This window comes from Stegodyphus dumicola, chromosome 4, assembly GCF_044657685.1.
Source record: "Stegodyphus dumicola isolate Sdum_Otavi_A_Nest chromosome 4, ASM4465768v1".
In the NCBI taxonomy this organism is placed as follows: Eukaryota; Metazoa; Arthropoda; class Arachnida; order Araneae; family Eresidae; genus Stegodyphus; species Stegodyphus dumicola.
The window spans coordinates 248,445,101-248,466,543 of NC_140771.1; the positions used below are offsets into that span (position 1 = coordinate 248,445,101).

At 30.9% G+C, this 21,443-nt stretch overlaps 1 protein-coding gene across 2 annotated transcripts in view; it reads left to right on the forward strand.

Annotated features, from left to right (window-relative positions):
• Positions 1-4,921: 4,921 nt before the first annotated feature.
• The window catches only part of Ack-like (activated Cdc42 kinase-like), a 140,247-nt gene continuing 123,725 nt past the window's right edge, over positions 4,922-21,443 (forward strand). Inside the window, exon 1 of one of the 2 annotated variants that reach the window (XM_085816203.1) lies at positions 4,922-5,232. The gene's annotated coding sequence lies outside the window, so the exon portion shown is untranslated. Of the gene's footprint in view, positions 5,233-16,279; positions 16,302-21,443 lie in introns of those variants that run through there. The other variant, XM_035362166.2, reaches the window with a different exon arrangement.

Genomic DNA, 21,443 nt, shown 5'->3' on the forward strand with positions numbered 1-21,443 from the left:
TCTATTAATTGTACAAAGTGAAACAGGTAACTAGTTTTGAAGAATCATGTCTAATTAGATAGAAAAATCTTTTGTCAAATAAAGAGTTGCCAAAATTTAATTATATACTTACAAAAAATACGAAACACTTGCATACAAAGATTGTTATAATCGGATTTAATTATCTAAACTAGAATTAAATACAAGATTTTGTAAAACTTCATATTTAATTATTTACTTTATATTAAGTGAATTTTAAGAATATCAGGCATGAACTCACAAAAATTTAAATAGCGTATTTTTTCGCATTGATATCAGAAACAAAATTGGTATTAGTTACAAAAATATTATCAAGATTTTTCAAGGTCTTCGGATTTTAATAAATACGCTGTTCCTGTGACAAATGTATCGAGATATTTAAAGGCAAGCATTTTGCAATATACAAAATGTATTTACAATTTTGAATTTTTATTAATCCTACATTTAATCTAATCCTACTTTTAAGTCACACATTTGTTTAATTTACTTAACTTGGTAAATGATGCTATTTACTACAAAGTGACTAGCATGATGATAAAGAATGCCATCTGCTATAGATTGAACGATTAGCATGATGATAAACAGTATTATCTGCTATAAATTAAATTAATAGTATGATTAAGTCATTTATATAATCACTATTAGACTTACAATAAGATTAAATATGTTTACTTTCTATAAATGTATGTACTGGCTTCGGTTTATGATAATTGTAACATACTTAACACAGAAGCACTTTTTAAAGCACAGATAAGTATAAACTTATTCATTAAAAAAAAAAGAAAGAAAGAAAGAAAGAAAGAAAGAAAATGCAATTTACCTTCGAAAATTTTTTTGGCTTGAAATTGCTTCTATGAATCGCCTTTATCCATTTATTTAAGAATTCTTTCTCTTTCGGAAAAGAGAAAACCTGTACTTTAGGACCATCTGGATAGTTCCCTTTACAGTTAGGTACACAGCATGTGTAAACCATATTAAAAATTTGAAAAACAAATAATAAAGTGGAATAGTTATAATATGGAAATATCTGAAAAAAGAAAGAAAATGTCAACTGTTCTTATGGACGACTTCTGACCGAGTGACCGTCAAAACTTCGGAAATCCACCCACCACAGTCCTGGGTGGGGAGAGTTAAATGAAATGCAATCCCTACTGAAACTGACGTCACACCTCCTCCTGGGAAACGCGCCATGGCCTTGAGTTAGTTCTAGGAGGTGTTGATCGATCTGACTCCTGGGAAATACTTTCCGGTTACTTTTCCCCAAGTGCAAGTATCGCCACCTTATCATCGACTGGATTCAATGCTATATTATTGCTTATTGACATTCTGCCGGAACTCACTTATGCTTCCAACATTTGAAAAGTGATTCAACGTCGATAGTGATAGGACTCTTCAGTTCGGGAGCCCTTCGAAAGGAACCAAAGGTTCACGGATGATACTAAAGAAATCTTTTGGACTACGAGTACCATTTATAAAATCATTTTCTTGCATTTGAGAAGAAATTTCTGTCGACTGGCAGAAATTCCGAGATCTTTCTAATTTATTCTATTTCCAAATTTCTGACTATGTAATTAAAATATCACACACACACACACATATATATACTATATCTACTAAGTTTTCTCATCATACAAACTTCTAATAAATATCACATATGTATAATAATATACATACACAAAGATTAGTCAAAAGTAATTTCTGCTTTAGTGTAGAATCGAGTGCACCTTCGATAAACGACAATTTTTTAAAAATTTTGGCGATGAAACCTCACTTCTGGTCAGCAAGATAGTTTTAACTTTGTTTTAGCTTCCTGATTTTATTTAAATGAAAATAGATTGATGTGTACATGGACAAATTTAAGGCAGTGCGCAATGCCTAGTTTGTGCAATTCTAGGATGCTTTTTTAAGTGAAAACAGATTGATGTGTACATGGACACAGAGTTTGTGCAATTCTTTGACTTCTTATTTTGTTTTTGTGTAGCGACCATCTTGAAATTGTGCCTTCCTGGCGCCGATCTTAGCGTCAAAAAAGAATCGCCAATAAACAAGGGGCACCCGATTGTAAACTTTTACCATACTTTCTAAGCTTCCAGTTCATATTTTAAATGAAAAATATATTTTGATGTGAAAAACTTGAGTATAAATCTAAATTAATTGCTCGTACGTAATAGACAACTATTGCTGTTACCTATATAATCTGTTTTAAATAATATAATAGAACAAATGAAGTCTTTTAAAATTATTTATTTACATAACACATGTAATTACAATTCCATCAATTTTTAATGTTTTAATAGAGACAAAAGAAATTAAATTACAAATATACTTATTAATGCATGTTTAGATAATTAAAAAGTGAAATACGCTAAAATTATTTTTCAAGCCAAAAGATTACATTAGTCTATTCATAATGTATTCTTTGTTATTTACGCTTATACAGAAACTGATTTTAGTTTTCTTTTATCTAAATATTTAGTACCACAGTCATTTTTGAATTTACAATAATTTTTTAAAAGAGTATTTGTACATGGGTATATAAGCAATTGTGTAATTTAAGTGATAAATGGTTTTTACAGGAAATAGTTTTAATTTCCTGACATAAAATTTTTTAATGTAATAGCAGATATTAAATTATGTTGGTTAGATACTGGCAGGAAACTCTTTTCATACTGTGCTTATGAGCTTCTGTACGACGATAGAATTATGCAGTATTACATTAATAACATCAGCAGACAGGTACTTTAATCCATCTCCATCACAATTGTGAATATGTTTGAAATTGGGAGAAATTATTAGTGGTTTTTCAATATCTAAATTATCACATTTTAGCCTATTCGTAGCTGAGTGGCAACAATATCCAGCCAAATATGCAATTAAAGGCAATTTATCAACCATAGTTTCAAGATCAACATCTGAGACATAAATATGCTTGAAATGAATGAAAATATTTTACAATAATTTCATGAGAAGTATGATTAGTCAAATCAATAGAGTTAGCAAAATCGATAACCATTGTCCTTTTACTTTTAGATAACATAGTTAAATTTAATACAAAACATGCATGTATGTAGTTTGTTTTCTGCTTAAAAAAAAACCTGTCAAAGTAATGTATGATAATGTGTTCCAGCCATCGTGCAATATAAACTAAAACGATATTTCAATTCGTCTGTTTGATTTTACCAGGCACAAAGTAGGACATGTTGAGTTCACCTATTCAATATTTACACAGTTCTATCATATATTTTGTTAATATAAGAGGAGAAAGTGTCTCTTTTTGCAACCTACCCATATCACTCTTCATATCTTTCCATTTTATTAACCAATCATGAAAATTATTTAAAAATTAATGTAGTAATGTGAACTGCATAAAGCAATTTCACACATTCTTCACTATATTCCAAGTTTAAAAACATCAAGATATTTTCTTTATGCACAACATTTCTAAAATATAGAAAACTTATATTTTGCACAACACATTAAAAGTGCATTAAAATCTAAAAAAGTCCTAGATTTGTTACATTCAGCAGCTGATATTTTACTATCAGCAATAGTTTTCATAATGCAGTTTGCTTCTCTTTTCATTTTTTTCTCATTCGGACTTTCTCTGGAATTAACAGCTTGCGAAGACAGATACGATGGACACCCATCAAATATGCTAGGAAAAGCACCTTCTTTCAGTTTTGGTCTTTGCAATGAAGCTGTCTTTCCAGTTTTTTTCATTGAAAGCTGATGCTTCCCAGATGAGATCCTCAAGCTAAAAATGTTTATGGCACACATAAGCAAGACATTATGTAGCTAACTTATTAAAACAACAAGCTATCAAGCAAGATTGGATCACTTTCCTTATAAATAAAAACATTTTCAAATACTAAATGCTGGAATAACAATAATAATAATAAATTAGATATCTTATCATCAGTTGTTATTGTGTTAAAGGACACTTCTGAAGTTTTTCTCGGTCTAATCTCGGAAATTTTTTAATCTTTTGTAGGATTAGTGAATTTAAATTGGAAACCTGAAATTATATTTCCACGTCAAACTAGTCATGATACCGGATACAATGAAAACTTAGTACCATTAACCAAATCGAAAATTGGTGTGTATATCAAATAAAATAAATGTAGGCCTCTCATTATCTGTTGTTAATATGCTAAAAACCACTAATGTAGTTTTCCTCGGTGGAATCTCGATAGTTTCCTTTTTTTTTTTTTTTTTTTTTTTTTTTTATCTTGTGGCATTAGAGGATCTCAGGCAGAAATCTAAAATTGCAATATTCAGCAATAGGGCGACGATTTTATTCTGATTCAACAAAAGTTAACAAAAAGTACCAATAGTTCCTTGCACTAAACATAACATTGAAAATACAATGTATCTCTTTTAAAACTTAGCCATGAATTTCAATAATATGTTTCTTTTTTAACTGTTCTAGAGGGGGAAGGAATATTACCCACTGCAAGCATTTTTTAAGTTTGATGCTTTATAGCATGTCTTCTAAAATTTGCTATTCGGGTGAATTACGGTAGTCTGAAGTATTTGGTCTATCGGCCTTTACTCGAAAAATTAGTATCCCTACTGGGCAGTCTTAGTGAAAATCTTAAACAGTACAATTTGTACGTCTTCCTTGGCGAAGCAATAGATGACGGCGAGACTTAGCAAGATTAAATACAACACCTAGTGCATTCTGTTTGATTGAACATGCAACCAAAGTTACGCATTTATTCTGAAAATTCTAAAATGTTCTGTTCATGTTCAGCTTTCCCATTTCTGTTGATTGTGCTGCCATCTACTATCAAACATTTAAACTAAATGCCAACTATTTAAATTTCAATCTTTCGTTTCATCATCGAACTGTATATTAGTCTAATTTTATGACTGCGGAAAAAAGATGAAATATTACTTTCGCTAATTTTACAAATGAAAGAGAAATAGTTTTGAATTTTTGCGTGTTTTATTCTCATCATTTGTACAACTATCGATTGGAGTTTCATAAGTTTGAAATCGATATGCTTACGATGAGTAAGACTGGTTGAGGAACTTATTTTTTCTAGAGCAGTGTGTATGATAGACAAACATAGGATGTGGGTGTGGGTTATTCGTCTGTAACAGAAGCGAACTTGAAAAACTTACGGATCATCCTTTAAATGTGCCACTAATAACTGTGTTGTTGTTTGAGCCACGTTGCGTTAGTTTGGTCAGAAAGCGTAATTTCTGTTGGTAAGTTTAAAGCGTTATTTTCGGCTTCTTTTTATATAGTTACTATATTGAATTGTATGCATTCAAATAAAGAAGGTGCTCAGAAGCGGTAAACAGTTTCGATAATACCGAATGAAGTAAGCTGCACAGAATAAGTAGCAAAGCGTGATTTTAGAATTTTGACATGGATTAGAATGACTTTTAATTGGTGTTTTTAATATGCTGTGTTGATTTGTTTATTTTCTGTCAATAAACTACATTTAGCTTAACTTCTTGCTATACCACTTCTTTATTTATTTCTGTGATTTAAAGGGAAAAAACTCTTGACAGTTCATGCAAATTTTTTAAATGTAATATTGTGCTGATTTGGACAGTTATGATTCTAATACATCATATATAAACTTCCATTAATAGTTTTTGAACTAGAAGAAGCTAACAGTAATATAGGAAATTGTTGTAGTTATTAATCCATCCTTTAACATGGGGGGGGAACCCCATAATTATGTACATTTTTCAAGTGTGGAAATTAATTTTACATTCATAACTTTGGTTGGAATGATCATAATGATCTAATCTTATTAATGCATTGTACATATTGTTATTATGTTTATTTTAAGTTTTTGATTGTATCATGTCGATGCTAATATAATTTAAGTGTACTAAAGCATTCTTATTAAACATTTGATTAAAATTTTTAATTAGTATAGATATTGCTTCTCAATCATTAAATGCTTTTCAAATTAATTATTATTAGGAAGCTTATTTTCTTCAGAAAATCATTTCCATAAAAGAAATAAGTTATTAAAAATGAGAAATTTAGGTTGAAATATTATTTTAATTATTTACTATTTGAATGCTTGATGAAAGTTGGTTACTGTGCATTGTTCTTATTGTGTATTCGGTGATATAGTTATGATTGCTTTATTTCATATTAATTTTTAAACCTATTTTTGTACAAAAATATTAATTTAATATTTTTTTTATTTTTTGTGCATTTTTTAAAATTGAATAGAGTAAGTAGTGTTGTGTTTCTGTAAATATTGTCATAGATACTCATCAAACACACTAAGCGCAAAGTGTCTTGATATATCATTTAGTTATTTAAGTTGATATTTCTTCTAAATAATGTTTTTCTTTATTATTAATATGCATGCATATTAATGGAAAATTCTTCTTTTACTGTCAGCATTTAAATTAAATAAAAAATACAAATAGAAAAGTATTTTGTTCATGAGTCATTTTGAAAATATTTATATTACCATTATTAGATGTGGTGAAGTGTGATGTATTCATTACCTGAGTTTGCTTGGGTGATTTGTTGGTTGTAATTGCTTGTCAGGATCACTTTTTCATTTCTCTGGATATCTTAAGAAAGGGATATTTAACTTTTATTAAAATGTTGGTTATGTACATTTGCATTGATGCTTTAAAGAATTAAAAAAACACATCATAAAAATTTGTTTTCTTTGATATGTGTATTTCATATTTAGAATTTTTTCAGAGTGTTATTTATTCTGGAAAGTTTCTGTTGATTTATTTATAAATTAGGATATTTTTAATGTATTAAAAGTTAGTTAACTGTTACCACATAAATTTTCAGCATTTTGAGTGGGAATTTAGCTTGTAAATGATGCATTTTGTACTTCAGTTAGTAAATTTAATAGAAGTAGATATCACGAATGGTGCAATACAAGTAAACAAATGAAATAAAAATAATTAAAATTTTGAATGAATAAATGTCAGACATAACAGTCTGACGTGGTAGTATGGAGTATCAGTTTATCACTTCGAAAATTAAAGTTTTTGAAAAGTTACCGAGTTTAGTTAGCAGTAGATACTTTATGTATGCTTATTGAATGCTGTAGAATAGCCATCCAATCATTATATTAGTGCAAATTTTCCAATGTATTTCCCTGAAGATAGACCACATGACTACATTTTACTTTTGTCATAATATCGATATATATTGGTGTTTTTTTTTTTTTTTTTTTTTTTTTTTTTTTTTTTTTAGCGATGTGAAATGAGTTTTATTCACGATGAACTGGAGAAACTGAAGAAGTTTCCTACTTTTTTTTTTTTCAAAGGACATATTTTTTTTTAAATCTAATATATATAATTTAAAATGAGACTATGTGTAATAAGGACTTATTTTAAAATAATTTCAAATGTGTAATTAGAATTTTTATATTAAATTTCATTATTCATAATTTTTTATTTTAAGTTTGAAATTATTATAGTCTTTGTTCTAAAATAAAAAAAAAATTCCTGCATGGTTATAAATAATATTGTTGTAGACAGATTGATAGCATAGATATTTATCCAAAATGAATTGCAAATGTGGCAGCTGAGGCAGATTAAATATTCAGTTATAGTTCCGTTGACATTTGTGGCCGAAATTCACTTGGCACTTTAATTGTACCTATTTCAAACATAATATTTAAGATAAAAAGTATGTAAATCAAAATTATAATTTAAATTACTAATAGCCCCTTAATTCCTCATTTTAATTTGGGTACTTCCCCTTTCTATGCTAAAAATACTAATAACTCTTTCTGACTGTGTCATTTTTAGATTAATGCATCATATGACTTATTCTTAATTGACTTATTAAAGACTTCTTAATCTAACGTAGTACATAATAATGACATAGCTGATTCAGAATTTGATCTCAAAATTTCAAGAACTGAAATCTTTCTCTTAATAAAGTTTGAAATAGACATGATTAGAATGCCAAGTGAATTGTGGCCACGTATCTCAGTTGAAATAAAAATGGATATTTAATCTGTCTGGGCTGCAAAATTTGCTGTTCATTATGGATCAGTATCTATACTATCAAGAAGTCTGCAACAATATAACATTTAGTGGACAGGATTAATGATGATATGATGCAGATTAGTTTTCAAGTGATGCAGTTTAGATTCCAGAAAGGGGATGAAGCTAGATTAAAATGAGAAGTTAAAAGGACTATTTCCGAATTAAGTTTAATAAAATATGAATGAAGATTGCTAATTTTATGATTAACTTAACATGACTAGTTCATTGTTGGTCAGGCTGAAATTCAATTTTATAATCACGTGCTTATTGGGAAAAGGAAAGCCTTTTTAAGTAACTATTTTAATTTAATATTATATTAACTGTCATTTGATGTAAATGAAGTTGGGTTAAATGTATTCCTTTTCAAAAATGATAAAACGAATAATGAAAGTCTTGGTATTAAATCAGTGTGCTAACTTTTTTTGTTCATCAATGATTAGTTAATATGCAGGATTTTAAGTAATGCAGTAAGATATTACCTGTAATTCTGCATTTAGTTCTTTTTGGTATACCTTGAAAGCACTTAAGATATACTTGGTAAGTATTTCATATATTAAAATCCATGTTTATAAACAGAATTAATATAGAAGGAAATTAAATTATGAGAAATTCAGATTCATTATTTTGATGAAAGTTGATTTTAGCTTTGTCATTCTCAAGCTGCCTCCCCCCCCCCAATCCTGCTAAAATCAATATAGACAAACATTAAGATTCTGCGTAGGATTAAAAAAAAAAAAAAAAAAAAATTACAGGTAATTGTTAGTTGAATATATGAAGTATGAGTAAAACAGAAATATCTTGTCTGCCTATTTTTTTGATGGATTAATTACAATAGTAAATTGTTTTAAATGTTTTATTTTATGTTGTGCAGTATTTAATGGAATTTAAACTTTGATCCTTTGCAGTTGCATCTTAGACCTATGCATTATAAAAGTATGAAATTCAAATTAATCAGCTAGTAATTTACTGATTCAGTAGTAGTATTCTCCTAAACGGTGAACAATAAAATTCCAGTTAATTAATTTAAGAGAGTGTAAATGCTTTAAACATTTAGATGAACTGAAAGAAGCTATATGCTCAGACACATACAAATACTCTAGTATATGAAAAATAGTTGAATGAAAGCAAGCAGTCAAGAGATATACCGGAGCCCATGTTCTTTGAAATTATTTTATTTTTAAATGAATAATGCTATAATTTATGTGGCAAACAAATTATATATGCGGCTGTCATTCTTCTCAGTCTAATTTTATTGCTTCAAACTCTTCAGCTAATTCATTAGTCATTAATTCAAATGCGATCGTTCTAGCCAGCCTGATGCCAGTTTAGTTAATGAGCTGCTATTTCCCACGCTCTGCAATGCACTTTTATTTGTTTATTTAGATTTTGTGATATCTTCGTTCATGTGGAAATGGGAGGTCAGTAATTGGGCGCGCAGCTTTCGTTGAAATGAATGGCCAGATTAAGGACTTGGGGGGAAAAAAAATGGATAAAAAGAAAATAAAAATACACGTGGTGGTCCAAATTAGGACGTAAGCCATCTGTGTGTACGAGTTTAATGGGATACATCATTTTCCGTTGGCGGTAGGGGCGGTGAGATGATGAAGCGAGTGGCAGAGGATGTGACGTTAACGGTTAAGTTTACCCATATGGGAACAGGAGGTACGTCATTGGGCAGGGAAGGAAGATGTTCCCTTCGTACACTCTGTGGATAATGTTGGGATTTAACATCAGAAACAAAAACAGGATGCAAGTAACCGAGAAGCCTCCTCTGAAAGGAAAAGTGATGGCGTTGTTGAACGCTATCTCTGTGGGCCTGCCAGAAAGCTGCAGATCGCACACAGCTTATCGTGAGTTCACAAAGTATATACAAAAAATGGTGATATTGTTAACCCGCGAGCACGCGCGCCAAAATTAAGAACACGAGAAGGCGCGCTGGGTATGAAGCAATTAACACTCTTTAAATTACATTAATAATATAAATATGAGTATAAATGTGGATTAACATAAAAAACAATGAGCTTTAGAATATTTTAAAGAATATAATAAATGCAGTACTTAACATACAATTATTTTGCACATCGCTGGCAGACTAAATACATATGCTCTATACAAATACTGATATTTCATTTCTGGCACAGAAACCGTGTCTTTCTGTCCTTGTTTTTAGGGCATTCAGCGCATCTTCTGTTAACGTTTTTCATCTTTTTGGATGGTGTTTCCATGTTGCAATCTCCTGAAATTCTTTTTTCTTTAAGTTTCAAGGGACGCATGATTTGATGCCGCCGTTGATTTGAGTAATCTTCCACTTTCAAATAACCAGTATTTCCTAGAATTTTAAAGATAATGCTTTTAAAACTAGTCCTAACATTCGTTCGGAATTTGTGTTTCTTCCATACCAAGCCATTTTTACCAACATAATTTTTATCATTTCGTTCATTTTCTAATTCAGTGTCTGTTGATGAATTATAATTGCTGTTGTGTTCTTCATCTATTAATTCTTCCTCCTCTTCTCTAAATGTTTCATCATCTGTTGAAATGGTTTGTAGCATATTTCTCAACTTTTTCCATTTCTTTATCATAACTTAAATACCACGGCATGCTGACTAACTAAGAAAATGAGGGTGAAAATCTGAGAGACACGAGAAGGCGCATGGGTGTCACATACCCAAACGGTACAATTCCTAAAAAAGTGTTCGAATAATCACTCCACGGATTTCCCAGCTTCATGAATGTGACCTTGAATTCAGCTACAAAAGATTTCGTCCATTTCCAGGAAAGGGGTTTTGAGATAAAGGACAAAAAATATGCTTCCCCCTCCCCGGACTCGGCTCGCGGGTTAAACAGGCACCAAAGAACAAGTCACAGGCGTTACACGTCTTTGGAAAGTTACATAACTGGCTGTCTGATAACATGTGAAGTTCAGCAAGCTGAGAGTAGTGACGTACATTGGCATTAAAATATAATACCGAATACGTGGACCAAAAATTTTGGTACAAAAATTGCGAACAAAGGCAGTAATTAAAAATAGGTATTTATGGGTTTACAAAATTGATGAACTTTTTGAATATATTATATATACCTAATTCTAATAGCTTTCTTTTAACTCTTTTTTTAATTATTGTTTACTTCTTCCACCTATTTATGTAAAATTGTATAGAATAAAATAATAACAAAAAAGTGCACATAAATTAATTGCATAACATAGTCAAGTATTCTGGGTGGGCTGAAAGTAACTCCCTATTGGAAATAATTTTTTTCTCCTAAACGAATGTAGGTATGTAGGCAGTTTTTGTACACATTTAGTTTATTGTGTGGCATGATAATTACAAGAGTTTCAATTCAATTTGTGCCCCAGTATTTTCTGTACACTGTCCTAAACGAACAGGTACGTTTGCTATGGCTTTCTGCAACAACTCATCAGGAGCACCATTTCATGGATTTTGTTTTTTCTCCCTCACTGCGACCACCTTTTCCTCTGACAACGAGGTTGAGGGCCAACCTGATTACTTTGTAGCTACAACAGTACTGGTCGTCAGTAACTTCCTATGACAATTTTTAATTGTCTTTGGCATCCAAAATAGCATGTTTCTCATGTTCACTCCTCCACCAACCATTAAACCTGCATTAGAGATTGCCACACCTCATACTTTACTGCAATTTTTTCACCTTCCTGAATGCTTAAGCAATGTGACATCTCTCATTCAGTGGCTCTTGGGGGGGGGGGCGAAAAAGAAAAAAAATGTTAGACATATGAAAAAGGAAGAAATATTAAAAATAAAGAATAAGGCCACACTACAGTCTACAAAACAAGGTAATTTTCATTCCAAATTAATAATAGGGTGTTGCATTACACCCACCCTGTATATAAGCCCAGTGGTTATTTAATTGTGTCAGAGGAACCAGTTAACCGACCAACTATGACTGTTGTTACTTTTATAGCTTTGTTGTTTTTTGGGGAAATAGAATTTGGGAAATAGTCATATGGTAATATATTTAGCAGGTGAATGTGTATGGATGCAAGAAGCCTTGGTGGGATGATACTGTTTATTAGCCCTCTACAAAGGTATTCTTCTGCTTTAAGATAACTCTTGAGTGCTTTACCAGAATTAAAAAAAACCAACGTTATTATCCTTAATATGCCCTTATTTCCTACAGACATCTCCATATAGTAATACCAGAGTTTTCATAGTATTTAAATATTTCTGCAACTAAAAAATTTATCGGAAGTTTATGTCAAAAAGGGAAATTTTATAAAATGAATAATTTTGTCTATAAAAGTTTCTACTGTCATTTCTGAATGTTTTACCATTTTCATTGATAATACTTTTTGCACTAATACTAAAACTAATACATTTAGAATAAACAATCTTTGTTACTATTTTAAATTTTCAGGTAATTTTTCAAGTGGTTCTTCAGGAGAGGAATTTTGAGACTCGTAATTGCATTATATGTTTCATGACTCTGTATTTTAATATTAGACTTTTATAATTAAAGTCTTTAATAACATTCTTGATTTTTTAATGCCCAGATTTTTTAAATTGTTTATTTACCAACTAAACTCCAAGCTTCTTCTTTACTTCCTTGATTCATCAGAAATGCTTTCTCTTTCTTTGTTTAAATCTGAGGAATAATAAGTCTAGGCATACCTTATTGAACTTTGAAGTTTGTAGAAATCACATCTTTGTCATGCTTATAGAACTTTACAGATCATTTCATAATTCTTAAATTAATCAAGGAAGTAAAGAAGAATATGTCTTCCTTTTAGTTTTATTGCAGAGTATTTTTAGAATTAGATTTAATCTCATAGGTTAATCTTTCTCAATCTTTAACATTTTACAAGTTCTATGTGTTATCCTGTTTATTTTGATACAGAAATTTTGTTTAATTAATTTATAATTTAGCACCCTCAGGGATAAATGATACTTCAGATTATGTATTAGATCTGTAGTAAGGCATTTATTTTTCTCCCTCCTTGTTGCCTGCCATTGTGGTGTAATTGAAAGCACTCTTGGCTAGCAATTGGAAGGTATGAAGTTTGAGTCTCGGCAAGTGCGTCGTTGATTCTTTATGTTTCTAGGCTTAAAAAATATTCTAAATAATTCTACAAGTGGCTCTGGAACTAAAACATTGGTGGGCGATAATTCCTCACAATTTGCCAATTGAGGCCCTTCTTCCCTTTAAGTGAAGGAAAATAAAATGTATTTTCTCCCGTCGTACCACATACCTTCGCGGTTTAATGGGAAGCACGTCTGGCTAGCAGTGGGATGGCCCTTAGTTAGAATCCCCATGAAATCCCGGTTAAAATCCCGGTGAATTTCTTTGCTTTTTTGGCTTTGAGTAATTCCTAATACAGTCACAAGTCGTTAATCTGGACTTGTCGGGACTTCAGCGATTCCGGATTATCGCTTTTTCCGGATTATAGATCATCAGTTTAAATCTGGTAAGATGGCATGCAGAAATTATAAAATTAAAAATATGAAGCCGTAATTTATGAAGTAAAGAACAATTATGATCTAAAGGGTATCAAAATTTACAAAAAAAGAAAAGCTTAATATTTATTTGTTTACTATATTAAACATTTCTTTCAATGTAAGTTGTTTAAGTTGCTTCGTTTCATGTGATAATACTTTCTCTTTAATTCTATTAAACAGACATAATTTCTTGTTTAGTTACAAAGTTCCGCTGTTCAAGTCCTATAATTGCTGTGTCGAGAATACCGACTAATTTGTCAATGGAAATGTTTTTGTTTTTAATAACCTCTATGTCACTTTCTTCACTATCCAAAGTGAATTATGATGATGAGGAACTTGATTTAAATCATATCAATATCAAAGACCGAGTACATGGAGATGAAATACTACATTTAGTAAGGAATTATAAGCCAGATAAGGATAGTGCTGACAGATCAACTTTAAATTCATTGCGCGCCGCAGCGTCCCCCCCTTCCCGCAGAGCAGCGTGAAATTGATAAATAGATTTCGGAATGGTTAGAGAGAAAGAAAGGATATGCCTTTATCCATTTTTTGCAGCAATTCCACTTTTTGTTTGATGAACTTCGAAACATACTTTCGCTTTGTAGATCCTTTACATATTAGTAAATATATATAGGAAATTCTATTTGACATAATCGAAAGTTCAAGCTTACTTTTATAAAATTGGTCTAACAGTCTGCAAAAAATAATAAGCCGGATCCAATTCGAAGATTAAGGAACAATGCAGTCTGCAACATTAACTGAATTAGATAATTTTAGCTTAACTTGTACCGTCCGTTATACATTAAACGCACATGTGCACATGCATATTTGCAGCCGTAAAGGTCTTACGCGCATGCGTCAACGTGAAAGTTTGTAGCTTCGAGGTCCGGATTATAGATTATTCTGGATTATGGGTGTCCGAATTAACAACTTTTGACTGTATATGAAGTCTGTCAGTAATGGTTCCTATACTGTAAATAACTTTTTAATTTTTGAGCTAGAAAGGAGCCTTTTAGATTCGTGATTTGTTAGCTCACACTTTGCTATTTTTGTATTATTTACGTTCAGATGTTTTGTGGCAGATGCTTCCCCAATTTTTTTTAAATTTTCTTTTCGAATAAGTATTATATGCTTCCCTTTCTGAAAGGCTATACTGTCTGTCTACAAGAAGAATAGCTCCCGCTACAGTGTCTGGTGTGTGGTGGATGGTGGTCGCTATAGCAGCAGGGCTACTTAATTTCACATAGTGGCGAATCAAGGGTTGCTTTATTGTTATTATGTTTTTGCCAACTGTTGACTGAGGAGAAAAGAGTTTATTATTCATCTTCAAAACACCCATATGGAAAATGGTTCAAGGTTCGTTTCTGTGGCAACAGACAGTTGCAAACCTACTACTGGTGAGAGCTTTTCTTATGATAGACAGACTGTATTTTTTTGACTTTTTCATTGTATAATTAATTTCTGCATATTTAAAAAAATGCTTTATGAGTCTGCAACGAAATGTGCTTGAGATGAAAGTCTGCCAGTGTCATCCGGTTTAATAATTTTTCTGCTGTGATAGGATAGAGGTTATGGATGGAGGGCTAAAATTACCATTTTTGATGAGCAACCTTCAGTTACATAAATGTGGATATGATAATTATATTTCATTATTGTTTAATGTAAGAAAGGTTCGTTCATCAAGAAAGGTTATTTTACCAGTCTCGGCTACAGTTGCTACTTTGTCAAAGTAAAATTAGGTCCTCCTCGATATAGAAATAAGATATTTTTATTTTTTTTAAATGGCAGGCATTATTTATTTTTAGGCTTTTGCAACTAGTAAGGCCAGAAGTAGTGGTTATTTTATTATGGAGGCACCTAATAGGCAGCCACCGTTACCTTTTTTGAAGGGATAGACAATTTGCATCCTTGCCTTCTCTGGGATTTGAACCCAGGAGCTTCGGTAGATATGACAGTTGTATTGTAATTTCAAGTATTAGCTAATTTAAATGTTTGGAATTTTAAATCTGAGAGTTAGCAGAAAGGAAAAAATTACTGTCCAGATAATCTTTATTTGCCACAATGAGAAATAACTTGACAAGTTACCAAGGAATGGTCAATCTCTAATAATGTTTTTTTTTGGGGGGGGGGAAGACAGGATGTAAAATATCTGCTGGTGATAGTAGGAAGTAATCTTCATGTTAATAATCAAGGTATTTAACTATGTAAAATAGGTAAATTTTGAAAACTTCAAAATCATATGGTGGGGTATTATGTATGATAATTTGAGGTCTTTAAAAAGGGTAAAATTAATTTGTATTTTTTATACAAACACTAGGTTGGAGAATGTAAAGATGTTAGTGAAAGGTAGAACGAAATTTGAAAATGTTGCATTGTGGAACACTCTGGAATTCCCCTCCCCCCCCAAAAGAAAAGTTTATTTTTTGCTCTTATAAGTCCTGTCGCAATAATGAATTTCGAAATTGAGGCAGACATGGTGTGATTGCATGTTATTGAGAATTCAAGATTTTCACTCAACACTTCTAGATTTTGACTTATCAGCCTAGTGTAAGCTATGTTCGACCTTTATCTGATAAGGATTGTATGCATGCTTAATGATGTTTTAGATTTTGAGCCTTTTATCCTTAAAAATGCCTTAAAGTGGGATTCTGTATAGTTACTGCATTGTACCAGAAAGGAAATTTTTACATTGAAATCAACAGTGTCTTCTGAAAATTATTTTGCATTTTTGCTTAAAGAAATTAACTGAATGCAGCTGTGATCTACGAATTTCTAACAAGAACTGTTATACATTTGACAGTTAATTATCTTTATTTTTGGAAGTACATTTCTGTTTTAATGAATACATGTACTGTTTTTATGAAATCTAATAATTGTTGTTGGTTGACGCGAATATCCATTGGAATGTTTGAATTCATTAAGTTTTTATTTATACTGTGTTATAAATTTAGTTTAGTGAAGCAAAATAATGGTGAAATATTTGTTATAATTTTATTTAGACAATTTAACTAAATCTTAGTGATTTCTAAAGGGAAACTTGAAAATAAAAGTTCCCTTTTTTATTTATTTTTTTTCAAGAAAATTTTTTCTATTTCATTTCGAATTCATAGCTACCCTCCTTCGCGGTAAAAAAAAGGTCTTAAGCTTACTTCTCAAGATAAAAAAACACCCCCCAAATTCAAGGCAAATATTTTGTATTGAAGATAAGGTAGTAATTATTTTGTATGTAAATCTATCTATCTTGTTAATTATTCAAAATTTGCGTAAACTGAAAGTTTGAGTGGCTGAGTAAGTATCTCGATTTATTCGCAACTTGCTTGATGTTTCATAAGATTCTCTGTTTGTATCGTAAATACGGTTATTATGTCATTATGGCAAAGCACTGCAGGGCTGTCAACTTAGGTGAGGGGATGCCTTTATGGAGGACTTTCTGAGAGTTTGGTTTGGTAGATTATGGCAAAGCACACTAGGAGTATTTGCCTAAGGAGAGGGATGCCTTCATAGAAGACTTTGTAAGGGAAACTGCCTCATGTACACATTACACATGAGGGAAAACCACGAAAAACCGTATGCAACCAGCCCACTCGCCGGGATTCGAGCCACTGCCAAACTACCAGTGTTCGGTGACTTTGCCGCTCGGAGATTTTTGGGCGTATCGTAAGTACGAGTCACAGTAACTTTAAAAAAGTGTTCTCCAAAATTACCTAAATCAAGATAGATAGACCGTCAGTATATCTCTTTGTGTTGCTGTTGTCAGGAAAAATGTTAGTATTGACTCAAGTGAGCTACAGGCAGTGCTCATTATAATGACCGCTCATTATAGTGAATGGTTCATCTCAACCACGGATGGAAGAAGTCTGCAGGTGATAAGGGTATGTATTAAATCCAGTTTTTTTTTTTTAATAGTGGCCACTTGTTTATAATATCTTGGCCATTCAGCCTTCTATTCCCTTTTAGTCTGTGCTGGAAAGAATTCTAGTTATTATACCCATCTGATGATCGAAGTAATATTTTTCATTCCATTTTTATTATTTCTATGCTCCAGAAGTTTTTCTTTTAAGGTATTTGGGATGTTACATTTATTACTTTATTTTATTTCCTATTGTCACCTGTTATGTAGTAATTAGTAGTTTGAACACTATCTATAAATTGATTGAAGCACTGTGCATTTTTTTAGTATAAACTCCAAACTTGCTGCGGTGTTCATAGATAAAAAACGAAATAGCTTTTAGGAGCTAAAAATTATACCGAAATCAATATGCTAAACTATTTCGGTATAACTTGATTTCTGAAAGTTAAAAATAAACTAACATGGTATGTATTACACATAAGGAGGCTCTTTTTTGATTTTATTTAAAACGTGTTATAAATTGGATAGTATTATGATAAAGTTATAGCTTGAAAATAGTGACGTTTCTTTCTTTAGTTCTTTAAAATAAAATTACCCTTTTTTTAAAGAAAATTGTATTAGTTTTAATTGTTTGAGAAAAGAAAATAGAAAATGCCGCAGAAATTCCTGCTTTCTGTTCTTTGTTAAAAGTTTATGCCGGTAGACTTTAAACAAGGGGAAGTAGCTTTCGAAGGAAAGACCACTTGAACTTTCTGCTTCTGACAGATCCATTTATAAAAGCGTTCCTATCGGTTTAATCTTACGACGACGAAAGCTATTAACAGTGGCAAGCAAGCTTTGACGCAAACGTGGTAAAACCGAAAATGACGTTCGTCAACTGTGGGGGGATCATATATCCTGATAGTATTGTCACCAAGCTGTTGAAGTGCAGCTAATCAAGTAGATACTTGCGAATCGGGCGTTGAAGTACATTTGAAGTGGCCTTTATTTTCGCCCCCTTCTCGTAGTAGAACACAATTATTTTAGATCATGTAGTTTCTTTCGTTCATAGAATTATGGTATTGCCCGGATTGTTACTGTGGCGCCTGATAAATCTTTCATCTTGTTAGAACGGGCCTCTCTTTTTGGGTATATTTTTCGTCTGCAACAAAAATTCCCTGCCGGAGAGTTTTTAAAATTTTTAACAAATGGCATTGGATTCCTTATTTTCATCTGTGCTGAAGTTGAGAGCAAAAACTAAAGCAGCATACAACGCTAAGACGTTGCTTTAACTAATCAAGGCATATAATTCTGGGCATTTTGTGTATTTTAAGATATAATAAAGTTCTTGATGTATCAGCAGCATGAACATATCAAAAGCATCATTCTTTAAAAATAAAAGGAGGAAACATCTCCGGAATCCATCATCTCCGGAACGGCGGGGACTTGAGTTCCCCCCCCCCGATTCCAAAAATTCCTGAGAAGCCATTTCGGCCAAATCAGCCGAGTTATTAATTAAAACTTTGAAAACGCTAATTTTCGTACTTATTTTTCCGAGTGGCAACAGTCTTGCACGCTGGCTATAAAAATCTGCTTTATTTCTAAAAGTGTTGTCACTGTTCGCTTTCAAATCGTTTGTTAATTCTGTAAGTTTTACAAAATATGAAATAAAAATAGCATTGCCAAACATTAAATATGTTATTATTAGCAATGTAGCAATTCTGCTTTTTAAGCAAGAAGAAAGGAGATGAAGACTTTGGCGTACGCCGTTTCCTCCTGGCCGTGAGGCGTGGTAAGTTAAAATAAGTTGACGAGATGTTATTATAATATAATGTCATATTCTGACGCTGAAGAAAGCACACGCTTGCATATGACATCGTCAAAAACGTTTCGTTAATATCAGCATTTTAAATAAATAGCTGCTGTTGGCAACTTTTTTGCTTCAGATTAGGATAATTGACACGGTATGTTATTGCCACGTTAATTCTTTATTGATATTGAGAAAAAGTTGTTATATTACCTTAAATTTAAATCATGACGTCATATGTATGCGTATTAACCTGAAGTGTCAAACGTTTTTGTTTCCTGGTTTGGCAACTTATAAATATTTCGGCTAAAATTCCATAAGCGAGGTAAGTTGGCGTCAAACTATTTTCGCCTTCAAAATTTGGCGAATTTTTTTTTTTGGCGGTAATGAAAGCACTAGAATGTGATTTTTAAACGTAAACAGAATAGCAACTTTAAAGTTTTGCAGTAGTGAAACGCCGTTATTTCATGTAAACAGAATAGTAAAATGAGATGATAAAATAATAAATGAGTAAAACCATTTGCGCTTTCGCAGCTGAGCATGGTGGTTCGGTAAAACCATCGAAACTAGTCCTGTGAAAATTTGAAAATATAACGCTGGTTTTTGTTGTTTAACTTCTGAATTAGTATTTGTTCGGCGTGATATTGTGCCTTAATTGAGTAAAACAAAGTCCAACAGCTTTGCGAGTAAAAGCATAGTCCTATCTATGTAATTCATCATAAAATAGTAGAATGAATAATTCTTGTAAATAATTATTGAGTAAATAAATTTAAATTTAAACAAATTTAAATTCTTAACAAATACGTATAAAAGTAAAAAAGTAAAAAAGCAAATTTAAATTCTAAAAAAAGACAAAATAATTTAAAATAATTTTAAAATATGCAAACATGTAAAAGATTTAATTCTCGAACTAATCTACAATATCATTTAAATTCAGAAGCATAAACAAATCAAGTGCAAAATCTATCCATGAAAATAAATCTACTAATTTAATAAATTAAAATTAAATTAAACAATTTTTTTTAAAAAAATGCATGTGTGAATGATCGTAGAGTAGGCAGGAGACAGACTTATCAAGGGGAAGTTGCCTCCAAACCTAACTCTCCAATCATTCAATTCGTGTTTCGTCATTCATGCAGCCAAGGGTAAAAGTCAAAACCAAAAGTAATTCCAATAAAGTGGTACCCTTAGAAATTAACATTTAAAAATTAAAGTTCAAAAAGGAAAATACTAATTAAGTCTTTTGAGAAACAAGCAAGTAAAGTCAAGAATTAAACTTTTTCTTAAAAAATTAAATTTTTTTAAAAATTAATTTTTTATAAAATAATAAAAAAAATCTAGAAACCAATGTATTTTAGAAATCCTTGTCTACAGAAACTTCCCCTACACGAATATGCATATCAATAAAAAGAAACTATAAAAGAACTATACATAATCCATATAAACCAATAAGAAATAAAAAAAAAAGAAACAAAAAGAACTAATTCACAATTTTTAAAATAAATATATATTTAAAAATATAATTTTATATTTAGAAAATGCTTAGATACTACATAAAAAAAATTTTTTTTAAATACTTAAAGCAAGTAAATAGTAAGTTTTAATTCTAACTTACCTACTATATGAGTGTTGGGGTCTGCAAAAGTGTTGTGAAAGAGAAGTAAGTGTGTTCTTCAAATTATATAGATGGCGCTTATGTAGGTAAAGTTGAGTGTCAAGCTGCTATCTTTGTTATAGTAAATTTTTTTTTGTAAATATTAATATTAATTAAATTAAATTAAATTAAATTAAAAATCCTAAAGGTAGTAATATCAATTATTTAGGGAGTTAAGTAACTGAGCCAATCAAGAGATGTATGTTTGCTTGAAGGAAATTAAAGTGGTGAAAAAGTGAAGTGGTATGTGAAAAAAATGTAAACTGTTTGTAATTTGAAATGTGTGTTCTGTTGAAAAATTGTGAAAATTGTTAAAAAATGAAGTGAAAGATATTTTGTTTGAAAATTGCAAAAATTAAATTAAGAAAAATTGAAATGTTTTAATATTAAAGTTTTAAAGTAAAATTTTCCAAAGTTTTTTTGAAATGAAGCCCTTAAAAAAACCTCTAAAAATTCCCAGAAATTTCTCAAAAATTCCTTTAGAAAGTTAAATAAAACTTAAATTTGATGAAAGAAAATATTAAAAGTTTAATGAACTTGATTTAATTGGTATATCAAAACTTAACTAAATACTGGCTAAAGTATGGAAAATTAGAAGAAGATTAAAATCTTCACTCAATTCGGGCTATAATTGAGACTTTTGAAAAGAGT